The following is a 23,430-nucleotide window of genomic DNA, read 5'->3' as shown; positions in this document are numbered from 1 at the left end:
GGGAGTGGGCCATTTAGGTTCCACATGGCTAGGTGGCAGTGCTTTTTCACTCTTACCATTGAGATCCATCTATAGTCACTGTGGCTAGAGCTTCCTTGTCTATAATTACTTTCATTATTCTTATGTATCATTATGGTGGATGGTTATATTTCATGATGGATGTTATATCTTTTATTATGGATGGATGTATCATGTATGGTGGATAGTTTCATTTATTTTATTGTACTTTGTATCATGGATTCGAGGAGGATGATGTATTTCTATTTCTACATATGTATATTCTTTTAAGCTTTTCATACCCTATGATATGTATAGTGGATGATTGAGCATTCCAAATTTCATTTGCCAAGAGGCATTTAGAACAAATGTATATTATTTAAATGGACATTGAGCTTTATAATTATTCTTTCATATGGATGTGGTAGTTGTTAGACTTAGTATTAATTAAATTTAAATGTGACTCAATGCCTTGGGATCCTTAAGGAATGTAACCTATTATGTATGCTTATAGATGATTGTATGTTATTGCTTCCGCGACTATGTGTTTGATGTGAATGATTTATGTTTCTTGTTTTTTTTTTTTAAATATGTGAGAAAACTTGTTAAAAATTTAGGTTATTTCTTTTGGATCCCTTGGTAGGGCATTACAAAATCTATTCAAGATTTTATTTTTGTCTCATGAAAATTTTGTAAAATCTATGAAATTTTTTTAATTATGAAGAGACTTGTTACTGAAAGTGCAAATACCTAGAAACCATAATTTTATATCATCTAAATAAAACCCTATTTAATAACCATCAGATGATCCTAAATCAATGGTATAAATCTCCTTTCAAGCTAAAGTGTTTAACAAAGACAAGTTTTAAAGAAAATCTTGGAAATAATGACAACTGTCCATGATAAAACCTATTTTGGGCCAAAGATTAATAGTATAAAAACTTACTTGGAATGTCTCTGGAATAGAAATACATATCAATTATATGTACTTAAAATATAACCTAAATGAAAGATTTACCACATATTGGTGAATGTATTCATCAAATAAGAAAAACGTCAAAAATTGTAGGTGAAAATATTTGATTCATCATGTGGAAAGATTAAATTCCATTGGCAAAGTCATCACCAAAATAAAAATAATTATGTATCATTGTTAGCAATTACTTTAAGCATTGGACCCAATTTTCATAAAGTGTTGACAACATGACCACCTTGAAAGTGTAATTTTTTTTGCCAAATTTAAGGTCCTTGATGAGTCAAATTTGTCATTTGGCAAATATTCACCACTAAAGTTATCCTGATTGCAAATACATTTTCTAGCTTTCCTACTTATCCTTTCCCCTCTTTTAAGAGGTTAGAGAGATTACGATTTTTGGCAAAAACATTTTTTCAAAATAATTTTCGTAAACTTGTTTTTGGTTTGAGAGGTACATAATATGTAATTTTCAATGTGTACCCAAATTACTTTCTAGTAATACAAATCACACTATGTCAACTTTGACTATTTTACACTATTAGTGGGGAAATCAAGACTTAGTGTTTAAGTTGTCTGATATAGACTATTCAATGAATTACATAGTTAACCAAATTGTTATATGAGCAAATAAATGGTTCTACTATAAGATAATTTTTATAGTAGATAAACTGAAAAGTTTTAGCATATCATGAATAAACCTATTTAAGTTAACAAAGGAAGAATGTTCTTCCCCAACTACTTTGAATACAACCTCCTTTAGCTCCATTCCCCTTTTTCTTAGCTCTTACACTTTTAGACCCTCCATTAGATCCTCCATCAAGTTACTTACCCCTTTCTCAATCTCCTCTCTTGTAACTACAAGATTTTCATCAACATCCACACCCTCCAAATCCATGCCAATCTTCCACACATCCACACAAAAGCGGCAATCTAGAAACTAATTGACCACATATGGCCATCCAACATTGGTACTCCCATGCTCATGCTCTCTAGACATGAGTTCCACATGTAGTGGCTTAGAAACCCTCCCATGGAAGGGTGGGACATAACCTTCAATTGAGGCACCCATTTCATAATCATTCCTTGATCTTCAGCCCTCTCTTCAAAACCCTCTGGCAGAGTGGTAGGCGTACCTCCTACAATATCATTGCATAACACCCATAGAAAAGGGTGCTTACCATTTCCCAATCCCATTGCAAATTCCTCCAGCTATTCATGCTATTTTATGGTGATGCTTTCGAAAGAAACATATATGACTGTTGAATAGTGAAGGCCAACATACACATGTGTTTTTCCCTCCATTTTTTATGTCTCTTTAGCTGATCATTTGTGATCTATAAATTTTGATGACATGTATTGTAAACTCATTCTTTTTCTCATCAATATAATTCCACTACTCTCAGTGTGGACATAGCCATGATTTGTGGTGAACCATGATAAAGTACTGTGTTTATGCATCTTGCTGTTCTATATTTTCTTTTGGCATTCTTAATTAATTTACAATTGGTATCAAAGTTATGATCGATTTTGGTGATCAAAATCTGAAGTCATGGAGGAACCTGTAAGGAAACTTGGCAATAAAGAATATAACCGTTTCCACATAACCCATCATAGATCTAAAATAAACACGGAATTAAAATCCACATGCAAGAGAATAGAAAACATACCCACAAAATGTGACACAAGATATACCCTGGGAAACCCTCATTGAGGGAAAAACCCAGCCTCCAAAAGCATCCATCATCATGTATTATTCAGCAAAAAATACCATTGCCATACAACCATGGAAGCCTTCATGGCCATAGCCACAACCGAGCAAACTATGTGAACAAGCATGAATCCACACATCCCATGCCATGCTTTCAACCTTCACAAATGCTCCCTTGGCTAACCTGTCAAGCCTTGTCCCGCTCGACTCTTGCCTTTTGTCTTCTCCTTGTCACTCTTTTTCTCTCTATCTATACAACAACTACCCTTGTGGCTGCTTATATAGTAGCAAGTCCCACAAAACCACTAAGTGGTATTACATAAACCATGTGCTAATACCATGTGCTACCTAACCCACTGACCCCACATTTAATATTGGGCATTTAATTCTTTTCCCCCAATATTAAATAATTACATGAAATATTATCACAATGTTACAATACAACTCATCAAGAATATTCCATGGGAATCTTTACATGTTGCACGTCCATCTAGGCACAACATTACATAACAAAATAACAATATTATGCAATGTGTGCAACACCCATTATCTCAACAATCTCCCACTTGTTGTATACATTGCATAGGGTCAATCCGTAGCCACACAAATGAACAAGGGAACAATCCCTCCCAGCATATCCACCATCATGGATCAAAATACACCGAGTGCTCCATCCTGGTACCCGCAACAAAATCAAAGTATCCAGCATCTCAATCATGAATGATCTCACCTCCTATTATGCCACTGTCACTGGACATACATAGAAGCCATCCAAAGAGAAAACCACCCAACCTGTCGCATTAGAAGATCATAAAATCCTGTACCAACTGAAATTCCAAGCACAAAAAACTTGATCCAAAGGTAATCACATGTATCCGTAGTTGTCAAAATATCCATAGCTGAAATAGCACCCACAGCAAAGTGCCAAACCCATCCAACTATCCATACCTCAAAGGTATAACAAGTGAATCTTATATCACCGACATATCCAATCTACAACCTGCAATCACAAGCCTCAAGAGCAATACCTACCACATATATACCAAGAAGCTCCCACTACAAAAGATAATGTCAAATCTATAACCAATTCACTCAACACATCTCAAAGAAGTGAATCCATGTAGTATCAAGGACATCCACAATACATAAACTAATATCCTGCAAGAACAACTCTCATAACAAGTCTCCAATGCTCTCCCAAGTTCATCACAACCAACAAAGGAAAGAGATAAAGGAATAACCATGTCATCTCTCACATGACATACATGAGCACAAACCAGTGATCACAATCTCTAACCAATCTCAAATCCAATGTAGGCAAAAACTGAACATCCAAGAAGATAACCAAGACCAGAGAAACCATGCAAATCATAACATGTATCATGTCCTTCTACACACACCTCTAGATGTAAGTTGTGCAAGTATGATCTCCTCCATAAAACCCCAACAAGAAGCCTCAACAACACCCAAACCATACCATATAAATCATCATGGATGTAAGCCTCTCACAAGAAGATCAAACTCAATAAAACCATTCCTAAACCAAGGAATATGCCCAATATAAAACCATCTCCCAAACTCAACCAGCATAACAACATATGCACATGGAGATAACCAATGCTAAACCATCTCTCAAATGAACCCTCCAGAACTAACTCATGTACCATAGCTCAAGATCCATATCCATGAAAGACAAGCATAAATATAATGTACTTGAGAAAAAAACAATGGGCTATACCTCTCAAGTAGCAAACTGCCGAGTAGACCAAGAGTGGGGAATGAGAATGCTCATCCAGATACCCAAGTCTCCAACCAAGACTCATCTAAGAACAATCTCCTCTCAAGTCAATATCAGGTGACTGCCGCTCGGACTTCCTCCTGAAACCATCAACCATCCCAACAAATATTTCTCTAATCCAAGAGAAATCAGCATCACCACCGTCTCTAAGTATCCATGAGCACCTGTAACCAATCAATTCATGCCAACTCCAAATGCAACATAGCAATATCATGAAGTATCCAGCTTATGATTAGTGTACTCAATACCAAGAAACTAAACCAAGATCAATGTCAAAGTTCCAACCATGGCCTCAGGAACATAAACATGACAACATGATCTAACCATCTCAACCAAAGAGATAACATGCTCCATATGAACATACCATAACATGTCACAACTCTAAACGCGTATCAAGAGTATACCATGACATAATAATGAAACTATCCTCATACCAAGGATAACATGCCAAATAAAAGCATAAACCACACCTTTGCCAAGAACCCTGTGAGTCCTCAAGATGCAACCATCTCCACACACCATGAAGAAAACCATCTCCACATACCAGGAAGAACCATCTCCACATACCATGAAGATAACCAAGAACTCCATGAGTCCTCAAGATCTAACCATCTTCACACACCATGAAGATAACAAGTGCACCATGCAAATGTCAAAGACGCTTCTGCAGCAACAGGATCTAAGACAAACCTCCAACATCTGCAAACACTCAATAAATAAATCAATGCCAACAAATCCCACTCAACTGTGGTACCAAGTCACCTATGGCATCATAAAATCCATCCTCTCCAAACCAAGAAGATATAAACCAAACTAGGAACTAATCCTGCACTGTCACCCCATCACTGTCACAAGCTCCCACTAAACCGTGTATCCAAGCTATCCATGACATCATGATGAAAAAACCATCCTCTGTATATCCAATCATGTCATGCCAAAATCCATGACACCATGATCACATCCATGAACTGAGCATCTGGTTCTCAATAGTGTCCAACCTGCCAGCATAGTCAACCACAATCCTCCACCATGACTGTACCTGGTAACAACATCTCATCCCTTCTACATGAAGATAAAATCGTAAAATCATGTGACTTAGGGCATAGACAACCCAAATCCAAGCCACCAATCTGAATATGCATTAATAATGAAAGATCAATGGGCAAAGACAACCCATAACCAAGCTATAAATGCAACCTGTAAGTATAGACCGCTTACAACACTGCACAACTTGTAGACCCAACAAGTCATCATGCATATCCAAACCAAACACTGATAACCATATCATCATGAGACCAATCTAAAATATGAATTGAGTATACAATGACATCAAATCTTAAATTTCCAATGCCATAAACTCACAATGTTACCATAGTCAAAATATATCTATAAAGTTTAGATCAATATATCAATAAATAAATCATGCCAAACCTGCACCAAATATGAACCAATGTGTAGAGCTCTCCAAGAGCTTTCCGTTGACTACTCGAAGTCCAAAATCTGACTCCGTATGCCCAAGTTATGCCCTAATCCGTGCTCAAAATAAATAACATCTGACTTCAAGGCTCTTAAAACTTGACAAAATCTCAAAATCATAGAACCAAACCTACACCATGTTGTAGTGCTCTGAATTAGCTTTCCAACGCCTATAAGAACTCTGAAATCCGATATTCTGAGAGAAAGTTATGGCCATTTTACTAAAACTGTCTTTTTACCATTTTCAGTACGATTTTTCATTTTTAATTTTTTCAGTGACGAAAATTCCGACGGGATTAAATTTGACGGCCATCATGAGCTGAAACCAAAAAACTCTTTCATTTCCTCTGAACATGGCCAAACTAGGGCATAATATATATCAAATTTTATAGAAATGTCGACCCGGATCCAATGGTGAGGTGTGTTTTTACCCAGGAGGTCATTTTTGCAAGCTACCCCCCAAAACCCTCATTTAAAATGAAACATCCGAAAAATATTTTGTCCAACAATTTCCCATGCCTAAATCTTTTAACATCCCATCATAACAGCAAACCCAAAGTCCTCAGATTTGCAATAATTATTCATATATCTTGCCCCTTTCTTTTATCCTCTCATGCATTCCCATGGATTCAATCTAGGGTTACAATAATAAAACCATAGCTCTGATACCACTTGTAAGGAAACTTGGCAATAAAGAATATAACCGTTTCCACATAACCCATCATAGATCTAAAATAAACACGGAATTAAAATCCACATGCAAGAGAATAGAAAACATACCCACAAAATGTGACACAAGATATACCCTGGGAAACCCTCATTGAGGGAAAAACCCAGCCTCCAAAAGCATCCATCATCATGTATTATTCAGCAAAAAATACCATTGCCATACAACCATGGAAGCCTTCATGGCCATAGCCACAACCGAGCAAACTATGTGAACAAGCATGAATCCACACATCCCATGCCATGCTTTCAACCTTCACAAATGCTCCCTTGGCTAACCTGTCAAGCCTTGTCCCGCTCGACTCTTGCCTTTTGTCTTCTCCTTGTCACTCTTTTTCTCTCTATCTATACAACAACTACCCTTGTGGCTGCTTATATAGTAGCAAGTCCCACAAAACCACTAAGTGGTATTACATAAACCATGTGCTAATACCATGTGCTACCTAACCCACTGACCCCACATTTAATATTGGGCATTTAATTCTTTTCCCCCAATATTAAATAATTACATGAAATATTATCACAATGTTACAATACAACTCATCAAGAATATTCCATGGGAATCTTTACATGTTGCACGTCCATCTAGGCACAACATTACATAACAAAATAACAATATTATGCAATGTGTGCAACACCCATTATCTCAACAGAACCAAGAGTGCAATTCCTTAGGGAAGAATTTCAATTTGTGGAAGGTATAGATCTGATCACTTCTAGTCAAGCATGATCTTGCAATAGCAATTGAAGGTAAAGAAAAGAAGCCTACTGCCATATCGGATGAGAATTGGACTAAAATTGATGAGAAAGAAATGATAGAGATTTTTGTTTCGCTATCTAAAAATGTGTTGTTCATGTGTGAACAATGAAATGTTAACAAAGGACATATGGGATAAGCTTCATAGTATGTACCAAATGACATCTAATGTAAACAAGATTTTATCATGAAGAAGCTTTACAAGTTGAAGATGAAGGATGGAACAATGATGTCAAATTACATAAATGAGTTGAATACTCTTTTATGTTAAGCACACTCCATTGGTATGCCTCAAGATGATGAAAATAAGGTGGACATCTTATTATGTTCTTTACTTGACTGTTGGGATGGTATCGTAATAGGAGTTAGCACTTCTGTAAATGGCAAAAACAAGTTGGTCTATGATGAGGTGGCTTCTACGTTGCTTAGTGAAGACATGAGGATAACTAATAAAGAGTACACATTTGATGATGTGCTAACAATGGTTAGTACCAAAAATAGAGGAAGAACTCAACATAGAGGTAGCAATAATAACAACAACCGAAGGTCATAATCAACTAGAAGATTACAATCTTGATGTTGTAGAAACTAATAATAAGGTGGGAGCTGCGATGGCTATTGTGGATAGCGATGCAAAACTTTGGAATCAAAGATTAGGCCACATGATCAAAAATGGGTTAGAGGTTATGCTTAATCGAGAGCAACTTTTGGGTCTCCAATTAGTAGATTTAGAATTTTGTGAGCATTGTCTTCATGGGAAACAAAAATGTGTCAGTTTTTTGAAGCACGGTCATGACAAGAAGACAACACCATTGGAGTTAGTGCACTTAGATATCTTTGGTTTGACAGAGGTAACCTCTCATGGAGGCACAAATTTCTTTGTTTCCTTTCTTGATGATTGTACTAGAAAGGTTTGGATTTATATGATGTCTAAAAAGTCTAAATTTTTCTCAAAATTAAATTTTTTTAAAGCTCTTGTTGAAAATCAAAGCGGGCACAAAATAATATGTTTAAAATTAGATAATGGAGGTGAATTATTTTAATTGAGTTTGATAAATTTTGTGCAATTCATGGTATTCGATAGGTGAAAGTTGTGCTATTCACCCCACAAGAAAACAAGGTAGTGGAAATACTAAATAAAACTATACTTGAGAAAGTTCAATGCATGCAATCTAAAGCTAGTTTAGGTAAAGAATTCTTGGCAGAGACCTATAATAAAATAGCATATTTGATTAATCAAAGTCCTTCATCTCATTTGGACTTTGGAATTCTAGATGAGGAATGGTTGGGTAGAAGGATTTCCTACTCACATCTTTGTGTGTATAAGTATCAAGTAGTTTTTCATGTTCCTAAAGAAAAAAGGAGCAAGCTGGATTCAAAATCTCAGCACTATATTTTCATGGGTTATGGAGAAGATCAATATGGATTTTGATAGTGGGATCCTATTGCAAAGAAAATTGTATGGAGTAGAGATGTAGTATTTAATGAGATGAATTTTTCGTCTCTTCAATTATCAACACATAAAAGTGTTGTTGAAGATATCATTCCTATGCCTTTATTTAATAAGAATAATTCTTAATTAAAATCACAATCACAGTCTCAACCTATCATTTCAAATCTGATGACGGGTGGCTCTAAAACCAGCTCCTCATCTGCACCATCATCATGATACTCTGTTAAATCTGCAATGTTGAAAATGGGAGAAATGTGAATACCATCTGGCAGCTCCACCTCATATGCATTTCCTGAGTTATGTTTCTTCAAAACTTTGCAGGGGCCAAATTTCTTCATTTTCAGCTTGTTGTAAGTACCAACTGGAAATCTTTCTTTTCGTAAGTGCACCATGACTAGATCCCCTACTTGGAATTCCTTATGTCTTCTCCTTGCATCAGCCCTAGCTTTATACTCTTGATTCATCTTGATAATGTGTGCTTGAACCTCCTCATGTAGATGCTTGATGTGTTCAGCAAATTCTTCAGCTTCAGCACTTGTTCTCTCCCCTTGTTCTATCTTCCTCAATTCTGGTGCAGTCCTTGGGCTATTTCCATATACAATTTGAAATGGTGATTTTCTAGTACTCCTATTTACAGAGTTATTATAAGCAAACTCTGCCTATGGTAGAATCAAATCCCATCCCTTGGGCTTATCTCCAACTAAACATCTCAGCAAATTGCCCAGACTTCTATTTACCACTTCTGTTTGGCCATTAGTCTGTGGGTGATGCGTGGAACTAAATTTCAAGTCTGTTCTCAACTTCTTCCACAATGTCCTCCAGAAATACCCCACAAATTTAGTATCTCGGTCAGAAACTATACTCCTTGGAAGACCATGTAGTCTTACCACCTCTTTGAAAAACAAGTCTGCAATATGGACAGCATCATGAGTTTTGTGGCATGGAATGAAATGTGCCATTTTGGAGAACCTATCAACCACCACAAATACTGAGTCATTACCCCTTTGTGTCCTTGGCAATCCAAGAACAAAATCCATACTTATGTCCTCCCAGGGCCTTGATGGAATAGGCAATGGCTGATATAGGCCAGTATTGTGACTAAACCCCTTGGCAACTTGACAAACCTAGCAACTCTGTACAAACTTCTTCACATCCTGTGTAATTTGGGGCCAAAAATAATGTTCTCTAAGAATGGCAATGGTCTTATCCCGACCAAAATGTCCTACCATCCCTCCACTGTGTTTCTCCTTAATCAGATTTTCCCTCATGGAACTCCTTGGAATGCACAATTGACTACCTTTGAACAACATGCCATCCTGAATCAAATAGTCTAACCACTTGGTTCTATCTACAGCAACAGGTTCTTTACAATCTTTCCATGCTTCAGCAAAATCAGGATCCTCAGGGTACAAATTCTTGAGTTTATCAAACCCAACTACTTCAACTTGCATTGTTGTAAGCAACAACTGTCTCCTACTTAATGCATCTGCAACCCTGTTAGATTTTCCACTTCTATGCTTCAACACAAATCTATAACTCTGCAAGAATTCTACCCACTTCATATGCCTCTGATTCAATTTACCTTGGCTATTTAGGTACTGTAATGCCTGATGATCAGTATACAAAACAAATTCCTTTGGCAATAAATAATGCCTCCATTTCTTTAAGGCCTGAACTATTGCATAGAACTCTTGATCATAAATAGAATACTTCTTCTTTGCATCATTCAATTTTTCACTAAAATATGCAATAGGCTTACCTTCTTGGCTTAATACAGCCCCTGTTGGGTGATGCGACGCGCTCCCCTGCCCACAGGTGGTTAATTATGTGGTGTTCCATGTTCACTAACAGTCATGGCTTTTGGTGCAACGGTAAATGGGCCCAACAATTGGTATCAGAGCCTAGTTTTGGCTTGGTCATGGGTTCAAATCTCCCCGGTGCCATCCCGACCCGCGTAAGCACCTGGTATGCGCGTCGAGGGGGAGATTGTTGGGTGATGCGACGCGCTCCCCTGCCCACAGGTGGTTAATTATGTGGTGTTCCATGTTCACTAACAGTCATGGCTTTTGGTGCAACGGTAAATGGGCCCAACAGCCCCAATAGCACTACCACTAGCATCACAATCCACCTGGAATACTTTTCTGAAATTTGGAAGTGCCAACACAGGCTGTTCAGTAACCTTCTTCTTCAGCAATTCAAAACTTCTCGCAGCTGCTGCAGTCTATTTGAACTCTTTTCTATCCCCTCTTATTGTATCAGTTAGAGGTGCACATATGCCACTGAAATTCTTAATAAACTTCCTGTAAAAACTAACCAGACCATGAAATGATCTTACCTCAGTAGTAGACCTTGGAGTAGGCCATTCCAAGATGGCTTTTACCTTCTCTGGATCCATTTTGAGACCTTCAGGTGATATAACAAATCCCAAATAGACTAACTCCCTTTTTGCAAAGACACGCTTCTTTAGATTAATTAATAGTTTCTCTTCCCTTAGCCTTTCAAGGACACTACGAATATGTAGTAAATGTTCTTCCAAAGTCTCGCTGAAAATTAAAATATCATCCAAATAGACAACAACAAATTTTCCCAAGAACTTCTTAAGTACCTCATTCATGAGCCGCATGAAGGTGCTTGGGGCATTCGTCAATCCAAAGGGCATGACTAACCACTCATAAAGACCCTCTTTCATCTTGAAGGTTGTTTTCGACTCATCTCCTTCTTGAATCCGTATCTGATGATAGCCACTCTTCAGATCTATCTTTGTGAAGTACTGAGCTCCACTCAAGCAGTCCATAAGATCATCCATCCTTGGTAAAGGAAATTGGTACTTGATGGTTATCCTATTTATAGCTCGAGAATCTATACACATCCTCCACTCTCCATCCTTCTTTGGTGCAAGTACTGCAGGTACTGCACATAGACTCAGGCTCTCTCAAATTAAGCCCTTCCTCAATAGCTCCTGAACCTGTCCATTTAGCTCCTCTGTTTCAGTAGGAGTCATCCTGTGAGCAGCCTTGTTAGGCAAACTAGCTCCTGGAATTAGATCTATCTGATGACTGATTTGCCTTACTAGTGGCAATCCATCTGGAACATTATCAGAGATAATATCTCCAAATTCCCCTAGTAAATCTGAAACTTCAAATGGTATTTCACTACTACCTTCTTTATCTTTCCTAGGAATCAAAGCATAGCACATACGTTGATGTTTCATGCCATCTAAAAACTTCCTTCCATCAACAAGACAAATCCTAGCACTGCTACATACCTTTTCACCTTCCTTTTTCATGGGCTTCAATTTGTGGCGAACTCCATCCTTTGTCAGAGAGTATGTGTTTGCATGTCCATCATGTATTGCATGTCTATCAAACTGCCATGGTCTACCCAACAATAGATGGCAAACATCCATCGAAATAACATCACAGAGAACTTCATCATGGTAACTCCCAATTTTGAATTTTACTAAACATTGTTCACTTACCAGGACCTTATGATCATCTTTTACCCAAGAAATCCGATAGGGCTGGGGATGTTTCTCCCTCTTGAGCTTCAGCTTAGAAACCATCTCTTCTGATACCAAGTTATCAGTGCTACCACCATCAATGATCACATCACAACATTTATCCTCACACTTGCATCTGGTACGGAACAGACTCCTCCATTGTCCTGGTTCATTCTCACCACTTAGTAGGACTCTTTCATTTACCAAGGTCTCTCCTCTTTCTGCATCCTCTGAATGTGATGATTGTGCATCCTCATCCACATGAGCAACCCTAGCTTGGCCCTCAGCTCTCCTATCTGTCCTTCCTTGTCATTGAGGGCATTCAAAGGCACGATGACCTTCTTCATTGCAATGGAAATAGGTACCACGGAAGCCTCCTCTTCCTTGCCCACGTCCTCTACCTCTTCCTCTTTGATTTCCAAAATCTTGATCATGGGAGCGATTGAAACCCTCATTCCTCTGGTTCCTGCTAGTACCCTCATCTTCATTTTTCTTTTGAGTTTCATTGTGGCCTCCAGATGATCTACCGCTTCCCCTTCCTCCTTGACCGCACCCTCTTTGTCTTCTTTCAAACCTTTTACTCAGCTTCTCTTCAACTCGTAGGGCAAACTGGTATGCTTCTTCAACGCTGGTCATTCTTACCAGACTTAATTCCTCCTGGATGCTAGGTCGTAACCCACTGATATAACGAGCAACCTTCTCCTTATTTGCTTCTGCATGCCCCGCTCTAATCAGGAGTCAGTAAAACTCCTCTGTATATTCTTGGACTGATCTTCCTGATTGCTTTAACCCATGCATCTTCTTAAACAAATCAAGCTCATAGTCCACAGGAATGAACTGCTTCTTCAATTTGTCCACCATGCGATCCCATCTTGTGATCTTCTCCTTTCCTCTTCTAAGTCTTTCCAGTTGAACCTCTTGCCACCAGATTTTGGCATGGCCTTTTAGTTTGGCCTTTGCAAACTTAACCCTATCTGGGTCCCTTATATCCTCATACTCAAAGTATTCATCCAGTTCATTGATCCAGTCGATCAACTCATCTGGTTTCAAATTTCTCGAAAATATACCCACTTCAATTGTAGGTCTTTTCCCAAACCTAGTAATGGCCCTAAAAAGCCTTTCCTCTACAGGATTCAGAACTTCCCCGTCAACTTCCATTACTTCCTCTTCATTGTCATCCTCACTATTGTCATCTGCGACAATATTTGCTCCTCTACAAAGCTCCTCTTGCAATGCTTGTACCTATCTCTTGAGGGCTCTAACCTCCTCAGGATCAATAGCTCTGGCCCTTCCGCCATGCTCTCTTCATGGAAGCATCTTCTAACTTGAACCCACAACCACACAGTCCTGGTGCAAATTGCCTCACAGTCGGCGCTCTGTCTACACACTCAGAAAAACCCGCTCTGATACCACTAATGATGGGTGGCTCTGATACCACTAATGAAGGTACTCTCTGATACCACTTGATGGGGACACAACCCAACAAAAAAATAGACACAATAGAAAGGGGGAATTATATTAATTGAGAAAATATGCTAGTACAAACAGTGCAGAGAAAATAAACTTCAAAACATGCCCTACAGGCTTACAATAGCATAAATCTAGAGAATATTTCTCCTTTTAGCACCTCCTCTCAAGCTCCAATCCGAACTGCCTTTTATAATGCCAAAATCTCCTTAAATAGACCCCGGAGGGTTAAGGACTAGGAGTACATTCTAGAAAGTGCTAGTAGGCATCCATCGACAAAATAGAAGGTTTCAGAAGCCATGTTAGAAGTCGGTGCAAATCTAGAAGAATCCAGAAACGGTAGCCGAACTTCCAGGAGGCATAACTTTTGAACCGTAGCTCTGATTGATGAATCGTTTACATTTTCGGAAAGCTCTCAAAGCGCTCTATAGCCCTATGGACCAGCTTACTCGTCCCCCATTTTTTGACCCTTTTTGAGGTCATTTAATGCCCCAAACCTGACTTTGAAGCATTCTTAGGAGGTCTCCAAAACTCAAAAAACTACAATAACTTTCAAACCGTGGGGCCTTTTGACCTGATTCTTTTTCTGGAATGCTCTAAATCTCAATTACATTCATCTGGCCAAGTTGTACCTTCTAGGTCACCAAAATGATGGTCAAATTGCATGCTCCTATTTTTTCAGGATTTTCAAATGCACTGATAGTTGAACTATGAGAGTTGGAACCTTTATTTGAGCCAAATGGGTATCCAAAAATGTAAAGACATAAAACAGAAACTAAGTCTAAGTACATTTTTTTGGATGACACAGGATTGCCCTTATTCCTTTGGATGCTCCTGCATCAAAATCCTACCTCTATTTTAGGTCCATTTCCTTGTATTAGAAGTGATTCAGAGCCTTCTTCTCATACCCTACCATTTCTACAATAGATAGAGCATACTTCTAAGGATGAGCAATTCCATGAACTAGACAATCCATAGGGATATGGTCAAAGAATTGATAGTATTTCAAATCAGTCAATTCATAGGAGATGTGGGATGTTGGATAGTAGTCACAATGGTGAAATCATAGGAGATTTATTTGGCAATGCTCCTACTACTCATAATGAAGGAGAGCATTAACATGCTATGCTGGAGATAGGTCACAGGCTTAGAAATGCTTCCTCTACTTCTACCTTTAGTGAGCACAATCTGCAATTATAGCCTTCTCCTTTACCAATTTTAGGTTCTAGTCTTCACCAAACATCGACATAGCATACTTGACTCCTTGAGCTTGACGTAGGTCACAGTGATGAGTAGGGTGTCTGGGAGTTCCAGGGTCTTTCACCCACATGGAAAGTATATGCTTCTACTCACAGTGATATAGAGTTGTTGGTTAGTTAGCCCTTACACTTCTCACATACATGGAGCATCCACTTAGGTAGCAAATCCTTTTGAATATGGAGGTCATCAACATCTGCTCCCTTCTAGGCGGTCCCCCTCATACATGCCTGATGAATCTCACCATATTGGGAATTCCTTTTCTCATGCTAGAATCCATGAGCTTGAGGGACATGAGATGTAGAATAGTGATGGTCATTCATGTAGGTTGTTGTAGACCAATCTTAACAATGAACATCTTCACCAGTGCAATTTAGATTTTCCAAATCTTAGACTAGTCACTGATGAAAGAGCTATCAGCAAATTACAAAGAAAGAATGATGCATTTGAGACTTACCATGATAGTGATAATGTGTTTGAGGATGTTGATGTACTATTTCCAAGCACTCCTATCGACTCTACTTCAAAATTGGGAATGGGAAGTCAAAACAACAATAACTTTGGGGATGGGAAGATGTTTTCACAAAACTCTATAGCTATGCCTTTGCCGCCACACACCTCTAGTTTTTCTAATCACATCCAAGATCGTGATATTGGGAATTCCTCTCCCTTGGCAGTAGCAAATAAGAGAAGAATCTCAGTTAGAGTCTCTCTATTTGAATTGGTCCCTTCTGCAAATAACTCTAGTCAAGATAAAATAAAGGATTCTACAGTTGAATTGAGGAGGTCTACAAGGTAGAGAAAGATGCCTACGAAGTATTCAGATTATGAGCTACTTTATTTCGAGGAGGCAGAGCCTGAGATTTTAATCTCTAATCAAGTAGGGCCATTTAATTTTCAAGATGCTTGCAGAAGTACTGATAAAAATTATTTGATGATTGTGATGGAAGAAGAGATGAATTTTGTTAAAACTAATAAAATATGGTACTTAGTTCTACTTCCACCCAACTAGAAAGCTTTGAAAAACCTTTGGGTATATAAGGTGAAAGAAGAAGTTTTTGGCAGAAAGAAGTACCATGCTTGACTAGTTGTCAAAGGGTATGCTCAGAAAAAAGGCCTAGATTTTGAGGAGATTTTTTCACCTATTGTATAGATGACTATAATCTAGGAATTTTTGGGATTGGTAGCCATTTGGGATCTTGAGCTCAAATAGCTTGATGTCAAGATGACTTTTCTACATGATGACATCAATGAGGAATTGTACATGTTGTACATGGAACAACCTAAAGGTTTTTCCCAAAAGGGGAAATAACATCTTTATTGCCAGCTGAAGTAGAGTTTTTATGGGCTCAAGAAAGCTCCAAGATAGTGGTACATTAAGTTTGATCAGTTCATGGCTGAACAAAACTTCACCTGATGTGAATCAGATCCTTGTGTCTACTATAAAAGACTTCCTAGTGGTGAGTTTTCTATTCTTCTAATTTATGTTGATGACATGTTACTTACTGGTACATCTCCCCAAACAATCAGCAAGCTAAAGAAAGAGTTAGCTTCTTGGTTTGACATGAAAGATTTAGAGGTGGGCAAAAAGATTCATGGGATGACTATCACTAGAGATAGATAGAAAAAGGTGTTGACTTTGTTACAAAACTCATACATTGACAATGTTGTAGAGTGGTTTGGCATGGCTGAAGCTAAACACATTCCTATTCCTCTTGCTCCTCACTTTTGCCTATGTTTTGATTTGTGTCCCAAAACACAAGAAGAGAAGGATTTTATGCATAATGTTCCTTATAAATCAATGGTTGGTAGCATAATGTACACTATGGTTTCTACACATCCCAACATTGCTTATGTGGTGGGAGTAGTTAGTAGATTAATCAAAAATCCCAGTAAGCCTCATTGGGAAGTAGTAAAGTGGATATTGTGGTATCTCAAGGGCACTTCTGATTATGCATTATGTTTTGGTAGAAATCATACTTAGCTGCAAGGATTCAGTGATTCAGATCTTGCAAGAGATTGAGAAAAATGTAGGTCTACTACTACTTATGCTTTCATATTTTTTAGGGCTGCCATGAGTTGGGCCTCAAGATTTTAAATTTGTGTTGCACTTTCTTTTGCTGAAGCCAAATACTTGGCTCTTTTCAAAGGGGCTAGAGAGATGATTTGGTTGCAATGCTTATTCAGTGATCTATATTGGAAACAAGATGATTATGTTTTATTTTTAGATAGTTAGAGTGCAATTTTTATGGCTCACAATCATTCCTCTCAACGATGCTCCAAACATATTGACAAGCATGTTCACTATATTTGCTATGTGGTAGAAGAAGGAAAACTAAAGGTTTCCAAAATTGATACAAAGATCAATCTGGTGGACAAGTTAACAAAGGTTGTTGCAAAGAAGAAGTTCAAATGTGCCAAGACTTCTCTTGGCCTTTTTAAAAAGAAGTAGGTCAGCATGTAGAGCAAGGGAATGGATGGTCAGCTAGTGTATCTGTTGTCTTCAAGTGGGAGATTGTTGAATAGTGAAGAAAAGTGGGCCTTTTTATGCCTCTTCAACTAATCATTTGTGATCTATAAAGGCTAATGGCATGTATTGTAAACTCATTCTTTTTCTCATCAATATAATTCATCTGTTCTCAGTGTGGACATAGCCACAATTTGTGGTGAACCACAATAAACTACTATGTTTATGCATCTTGTTATTCTGTATATTCTTTTTGAATTCTTAATTAATTTAAGATGATACCATTGGGCACTTTGGCATCAAGCCATTTGAGAGAGCTATCCTCCTGCTCCAACATTGGTTCACATTTTTCCTTCAATAAAATTGGGAAGAAAGACAGGTCCCATTGTTAAAGTAGGGAATCTATTATAGGATAGTGCACTTACTATCTTAGGTGATTCCACTTTATCAAAAGCGTTGACTGACACATAATCTTCCTTGCTTTGAAATTGAGACTCACATAGACTCCACTGGAACATGACATCCAATGTTTTTGTAGTGCAATAGAAAAAAAATATATCAATGAGAAACAAAGGTGGAAGATTATTTGGCAAACAAATGATCGCTTTATCCACCCTCTTTGATTCCTCCAGTACAATTAAGATGTCTTAGGTTACTACAAACATATTCAATCAAGAAAAATAATATACATAGGATCAATTTCTACTATATAAGATTTTGTATCTTTGACAAGAATATGTCCACGACAGAGGAGGAGGTCAAAATTGTACTAAGCAATAGAAGAGGCAGCACACATTATCTAGAAGATCACTCAAGGCACTCTGAGATTCTTGGCCACTTGATAAGTGCAAGACATGAAAGTTTCTATAATAATGGACATGATGGGAGGGGTTTTTCCATCAGATAAGGTTCCTAGCAAATGATGCTCCAATAAGGGACCAAGATTTTTTATTGCAATTACATACTCAGTGAGATTGCCAAGGTGACCATGATCTGGTGGCAACTCATCTAGAATGGTGTGAAACTTAAATGACTCATAATCATCATCATCATCATTTTGTTTATGAGTTTCTTTAGAAGTACACTTGTGACTCCATTCCATATTCACAAAACTAAAGAAAACCCCTCACGAAGAGAGAAGGTGAGCCAAATTGAGAAGAGGATTAATGGTTCCTTGCGTAGGGGAAGGTCCTATGACATCATGCATTAAACCATCCATATTCATGTCTTTCAACTCTCTGATTGGAATTTTTTCTTGAGCCCCGTCATTCATCTTCATGTATTTACTAAGTTATTTTTTGTTTTAGTTTAAAATTTTGTCTCTTTTACATTTTATTGAGTTCTTTAATTTTAATTTTAATTTTTAAAAGGTAATTTGTTTTATTCTTCATTTTATGGAGTTAAGTTTTATTACCATATTTTTATTTTAGATAGATAGAAACATGAACAATTATACAGTAGGACCAGAAAATGGGTTAAATGCATAACACACTATGAGCAAATCACAAACTCAATCAACATATATTAGCACCCACTAGTCTACCATGAAAGCCAAACTAATCAAAAGAAAGTGAACATAATTAAAAACTCCCTTTTCTTTTTGTAGCTCCCATGTCCTTCTTTCTTCTCCAAATGATTGTAGCTCCAATTTGCCTATAGTGCACACAAGATTGAAGCAAAAGCCTATGATATAGATAAAGCCATGAGAATACTTGAAGTTTTGATTTAATGTGAGAGCAAGAATGCAAAATGCAAAGGAGTAAAGAATCAAAGACTCAAGGATTCAAGGACTCAAGACTTAAGCATTAATATCCAAAATGAGAGGAAGGGTGTCCATTTTATAATTGACATGGAGGGTGAGAGCATTGGATTTGTCACCCATAGATATGTGATGTGGCAAGAGATTCCTATGACGCATATGATAAAATATGCCAATTGTAAGATTCTATGACACATGAAAGTCAAAATTGGCTAAATGTGGAAGAGAATCTATGACGTGTCATAAGACACCTCAACCCACTTAAAGCCAAGAATCTATGATGAATAAGCCAAATGGGGATGTGCATTAGAGGTAAGAATATTTATTTATGACAAATCTTAGCCAAGTGTCAAAGGAGAATCCATGAGGTGTCATATCCAAGTGTCATGATGATGCAATATTTTATGGAATATTCGAATTAAAATCCTCTTATTCAACAAGATAAGAATTAGTAGAAAATGGAATTAATGATGGAAAATGGAACTTAGGAGATTAAGAATTTCCATGGTTTGCCGATAATGAACCAATTAATTAATAAAATTAGTTAATTGAGGATTATAATTTGGAAGAATAATTAGAAAGAATAGGATTAAATTATGGGTTATTTAATCCTATAGAGAAAATTAGCAGATGATTGGCCAAATTGATTAAATGAATGCGATAGTATCCTTTGATGAAAATGTGATGGTGATATAGATCGAATAAGATGATGACCAAAAAATCAAAGCCATGATTAGATTGATTTATTGAAGTTGATAACATTCCAAGGACACATGACATGAATTAGTTGATATGTAACATTTAACCAACATTGTAAATGCTACAGGATTGAAATTGATTGATAAGGTTTGATCATAATAACATCGACGAACATTGTCAATGTTATTAAAATGGTTGATGATGCCATGATTTGACCTTGAAAGCCTCAAAAATGTCAAATATTTAATGACATGAATGATAGTTTGACCTAACATTGAGAGCCATGAAGTACTAAGGTAAGATTGATAAGATTGATAGGTTGATAAATTTCCAAGGCACTAAAATCCATGACAATGCCTATGAGCAGATAAATGATGATTGATTTGGGATGTTTGATATGTTTTGGGTTGATTAGGATTAATTTCAAGTGATTATGAGTTGATTTGGGGTGATTTTGAGTTGATTTGAAATGGTTTTGAGTTGATTTGATATAATTTTGAGTTGATATGAAATTGATGTGAAGAAGGATACAAATGATAAAGTATGATCACACTGGCCAAAAGATCAAAGTTAGTAGAATGAGAAAATGGGAAGAATTAGTATGAAGAAGTGATGAAACCATAGATGCAAACTATTTTTGAGCATCTACATTTTGCCCCTCTTTGATACAATGTGATTTAGAGCATTGTATCAAAGAATAACTGATGAGAAAGCCACAACATGCCCTAGTAGGGATGATATATATTGGTGCCCCTTGAGAAATTGACTAAGATAAGCATATGATAAGTCAATTTTTTGAAAAAGAGAAGAAAAAACCATAGCAACTAACGGAATGAAAATCAGAGCTAAAATGTGAAAGTTATGAGGCCCAGAGTGTAGAACACGGTCAATTTGGAGCTCGAGAATAATTGCATGGGTTACCACTCAAGAAAGACACAAAATGATGAAAATGATAGTTCATGTTGTCCAAAACAAAGATATGAATCCAAGTCAACTGATGGATTGCAAATCCGAATTAAAATGCAAAATTTATGGCTCCAGAGTGCAACATAGGGGCTCTGGGAGTAGTTCTAGGTATCCTAGGTCCCCAACGGTGCACAAAACTCAACCAAGTGCATCATTGATGCACTTGGTAAGCCCAAGTGCATCATGATAGTACCAAGTGTTTCAATGACACACTTGGGAAGCCCAAGTGGTCTCAAAAAGTGCAAAATGTGCCCGAGAAGGCCCTAGGGGCAAAAATCAACATGATGGGGGGCAACTAGGAGCCCAAGAGTAATTTCAAGGATTAACACTCCATACAATGAACAAAAAATGAAAATGATATCTCATTTTTTTCACAAGAAAGATATGAGTCCAATGCAACTGACGGTTCATAAATCAAAGTTGAAACCCAAAAGTTATGGCCTCCAGAGTGCAACCTAGGGGTTCTGGGAGCAATTCTGGATAACCTAGGTTCCCAAGTGCGCCCAAACTCTACCAAGTGCATCAATGAAGTAGTTGGCATGACCAAGTGCATCAATGATGTAGTTGGGAACCCCAACTATGCCCTAAAAGTGCAGATTGTGCCCTAAAAGGCTCCGAGGCCCAGAATCAGCCTGATTGGACTTGGAATGACCCGAAATTGTGCATGCATGCCCAAAATGATGGAAAGATGTCATAACATGAGGGAAATCATCAAAAATGGTCATATTTGGTCAAAGATGATGAGAAAAATGTCATACTAAGGTTGAACTAGGTGGAAAGCCATAGAAAGTTGATTGACAGTGTAGGATGATGCAAGAATGCGTAAATGCAAGATGAAGATGATTTGGTGAATTAGAAGACATGATCATGGTGATGGAGAATGAGATGAAAAAGAAAGATGAGATTAGGAGATGTTGGTATGATGGAAAGACTTTTTCTTTTAGAAAGTGCACTATATGTCAAATGGAGCTTTATTTTGATATGGCAAAGGGAATGCAATGCATCATGGCATAAAGGGCCAGAGTGCAAATGCAAGCCTTTTGCGTAAACAAGCATGATGCAAATAGAGAATGACCTTGTCCTTCCTAAGGCATATGTACATGCCCCAGACTCTCAAAGGTACACTATAACAGATAGAAATAGAAAAAGATGACCGTGAACCATCCTAGCCAGTCTCATAGATTAGATTTATATCATCGAGTGGCATAGGAACATGATCAAAGAAAAACAAAGCAAAAGATAAATTACTCACTAAACAGTGTGAGCCAATAGCTATCGTTGTCCATTATTACTTGCTTTTCAGTTTTTTAGGTGTGTAGATAGTGTTTGACATGTTGATAATGTGATAGTTCTAGTTGTGGATTTAGTTGATAAGTTCATAGTGACTGGTTGGATTGATTGTTGGTTCATGGTGCTCAGATATTGTGATTGGCATTGAAGTGTAGTGCGTTGATTTTCAATCTGCAAAGTGCAAGTGTGAATGCAAAAGGGATGGTTATCCACAGTGAAATATGTACAAGGTTTATTGCAAATTTTTGATGGGTTTTGTGATTTTTAGGGTTTTTTGGGGATATTTGATTTTTTTTTTTTTTTTTTAGGATCATATTTGAATGTTTAGGATTTTTTCAGGACATTATGTGATTTTTAGTATTTTTTCAAGATCGTATTTGAATGTTTAGGATTTTTCCAGGACATTATGTGATTTTTAGTGATTTTTTCAGGATCATATTTGAATGTTTAGGATTTTTTCAGGACATTATGTGATTTTTAGTGATTTTTTCAGGATCGTATTTGAATTTTTAAGGAGTTTTTTAGGACATTATGTGATTTTTAGTGATTTTTTCAAGATCGTAAAAAAAACATATACAAGTGTTAGCTCTAATTCGTTATACGATAGGTCCAATGGGTAAAAAGTTCTTAGGGATATGCCCTTAGTTCAAGTTCAAACTCATGTACCATGTAGCTAATATGCCCCCAGACAAGACACAAACTATGTAGAAAAGCCAATGACAAAGCGTGTATAGACTGGTCATGCTTGGCAAGATAACAAAGGACATTAACCAGTTCGTGAGCCATGGTCAAGGAGTGAAGGATGTTTTACAATAGGAAGAATATGATCAAGGAATGATAGAGGGGGGAAAGACCAGATGGAATCCTGATAGATGGAGTCTGCAATAACTGATTACTCATGGTGCCTGTTTACTAGGTTTTCACCATGGTACTTGCCCAAAGTGCCTGTTTGCCAGGTTTTCATCAAGGCATCCATTTTTTCATGACTTTTTTGACTTTTTTCTTTTCTTTTTTCATGACTTTTTTCTATTTTTTGATATTTTTTCAGGACTTTTTGCTATTTTTTTGATATTTTTTCAAGAATTTTAGATGGAATCAAGAATGTCACTAACAACTGCTGAGAAGATATCTATTG

At 37.3% G+C, this 23,430-nt stretch overlaps 1 pseudogene; it reads right to left on the bottom strand.

Annotated features, from left to right (window-relative positions):
- Window positions 1-1,613: 1,613 nt before the first annotated feature.
- Window positions 1,614-18,683, bottom strand: LOC149580325 (UDP-glycosyltransferase 85A8-like; annotated as a pseudogene).
- Window positions 18,684-23,430: the final 4,747 nt, after the last annotated feature.

The sequence above is a fragment of the Cupressus sempervirens genome, chromosome 1, assembly GCF_028749045.1.
Source record: "Cupressus sempervirens isolate cs-2001-9-10 chromosome 1, ASM2874904v1, whole genome shotgun sequence".
NCBI classification, from domain to species: Eukaryota; Viridiplantae; Streptophyta; class Pinopsida; order Cupressales; family Cupressaceae; genus Cupressus; species Cupressus sempervirens.
The sequence above is the reverse complement of the archived record's forward strand: the minus strand, read 5'-3'. Positions and strand labels throughout refer to the sequence as shown.